We start from the raw sequence: 2,692 nt of genomic DNA on the forward strand, positions 1-2,692 counted from the left end.
GCCACAGAGTGAGATCCAGGAAAAGGCACAAAAACTACACAGAGAAACAAAGAAAGAAAGAGGAGAATAAACAAGGAAAAGTGACACGTGATGGTGATGAGCATCTACCAGATTTTCCCAACAAGAGGAAGTGAGTGAGGACCTCATTTCTACAGCAAGGAAACAAGATCTCTGGTCATCCAACCAGAGTTCCAAGTTTTCCCTTGTATCAGATTCTGCCTCAAAGGCTCAGGAAGAAAGTAACCTAACTCCTCTTTCTACCAGGTCTGAAGCCTGGGGACATTGCCCTTGGGAAATGGACCACCTTAGGCACCCTTTGCTCTGTTGAGAAATTTCTAGAAATGCCTTAGACCCTTCCGTGGCTGTCAGCTTGAGGAACTCCATCCACTTGTTATCAGAAATCTCACAGAGACATGAATTTTGAGTATGATCCTTCCCCTTCTATTTTTTGGAAACTAGCCTAACCATTCTGCCAGTCTCCAGAGAGCTTAAGTCAGTGGCTCTTGTCATGGACTCTGTCTGCGAGGAAGGGGAGGGGACAGGCTGCTGTTAGGAAGCTAGGGCATAACAACATACTCTATCCACTCTAAGCCACTTACCACTCTTTTGGTATAATGGGAGGGACTGTCTTTATGCTAAGAGGGCATTTCAGAACACTTTGAGGTGGACTCCTGAGGAATGAGAAAGCTCTGGCCTCACCTGCTCCCTGGTCTCCACAATCATGGTTTGCATTAACTTGATGGGAGACAAAAAGGCTAATTGCTCTAATTGGCACAGTAGATACCTGGTGCCACCAGTACAGCCCACTGGCAGAAAGAACTATGCCTGGTGGTGTGATGTAATTTTCATCCAATTACCTGTCTCTTGTAGGACTTACAGGAGTGTCTGGTAGAAGAGTTCCCATCATCCTCCTACGAAGTGATAGAAGGGACCAGACCAAGATACATCACCTAAAGACATGCCCAATGACCTACTTCTTCCAAGCAGGCCTCACCTACCTTTCATTACCACCAAATAATGCTGCCATACCTTAATGAATCTATTGAGAGAGCAACCCATTTGTGTCTGGAGGCACCATCACAGATACACTCAGAAGCGTGCTTTAGTAATCATCTAGGGTTAAGAATAATCCAATCAGGCTAACAATCAAAATCAGCACCACAGCTAATGGGTCTTGCAGGGAGACTATATTCAATTCTACAAAGAGGTGGCTCCTTGGCTATCATAAAAGGCAATCCAAAATAACACATGCTGCCTTGCAGGTATCCCACTGGGCTCCGTGAAGGAAGGTATCTCAAAAAGACCTTAGAATCAGTCACCATTGTTGTAAAATTGCCTTCTAAGCAGAGACAGTAGCTCTTGGAAATGGAGCGTTTCTGGTGCCGTTTCCTTAGTAAATCATGCCCTGTCACTCTCCAGCACAAAAATCTCACTTCCCTTAGCATTTGGAAGAAAATTCAAACTCCTGTCTGAAAGGCACAGATGGTTTCAGGTCTCAGCTCCCCTCCAACTTTATCTGCAGGCACTCTTTCCTAACTGTGTTTGCCGTGCCCTATTCCTGTTAACACCTCGGCTAGCCAGACCTCAACATCCCCTTTCCCTCCCTCCTCAGTCCCATCCCTCTTAGAGCTGTCAAAACTAGTCTCCACGACTCAAAACTAGGCATGACTTTCTCACTTCTTGTCCATTCTACTCCACACAAGATACAGCTTATTCGCTATCGCTCAACAATGAATCAGTGTGAGGACTGAAACAAATCTGCCCTGCTGGGCTTTTAAACGTTCAAGTGCTTTTGTGCGTACACTTCTTCGGAGTAGGGAGAAGAGATAAACAGGCATCCTTGGCTATTGCTCAAATCATAAAATTCTCAAGGGCTTGTGTACTCCCAAACGCTCAGATGTCGTCGGCCCAAGTCATTTTCAAAAGGCCAAGTGGCCCCGGTCAGAGGCCAAACCATTTAGGAACCCGATTCGCGTGGCCTTTTCCAAAACCCAGGCTGCCCGCTGGCCACCTCCACCGTGCAAGGCTAGCTAGCTAGCCAGCGCGGGAGAGGGCCGGGCCAGGCTGGGCCTCGAGGAGGCGGCGGCGGCGGCGGCGGCGGCGGCGCTCCGGGGCCGTTAGGAGCCTCGCTCCGCCCGCAGCACGGCTCACGCCGCCCCGAGGGGTCCCGAGGGCGCACTCGGCACGCTGCGGCCGTTCAAACCGGCCAGCGTGCGTGGCCAAGCGTCCAGTCTGCCCCGCCGCGACCGCCCGACGGACACGCCTCGGCCGCGCCCGCCGAGCCCTCGCTGAGTAAGGCCGGGGACCCCCGCCGCCACTTGCCGGGTTCTGGACTCGGGCCCGAGGGCCGTTAGCTGAGTTCTTTTGTATAAACCGATGGGTTCTGGTTTAAAACAACAACAACAAAACCATTAAAGCCGATCTGTGCTGCGCTGCTCGCCGGCGATCAGCTGAAAACAAGCACAGGGTTACAAAAAAAAAAAAAAAAAAAAAAAAAAAGGAAAAAAAAAAAATCACCCTGGGCGAGCCACAGCAAACTGCAGCCGGAGCTCCTAGCGCCCTCGGGCCACTTCCGCCTAGCCCAGCCCTGGGGGTTAAGGGCCTCCCCGGCAGCCACAGGAAGCCGGAAGGCGAGCCCGAGCTTAGCGGCTGGGGCTGGGAGGGCGGAGGCGGAGGGGGAGAGCAGCGAGAG

This window comes from Onychomys torridus, chromosome 19 (assembly GCF_903995425.1).
Source record: "Onychomys torridus chromosome 19, mOncTor1.1, whole genome shotgun sequence".
In the NCBI taxonomy this organism is placed as follows: Eukaryota; Metazoa; Chordata; class Mammalia; order Rodentia; family Cricetidae; genus Onychomys; species Onychomys torridus.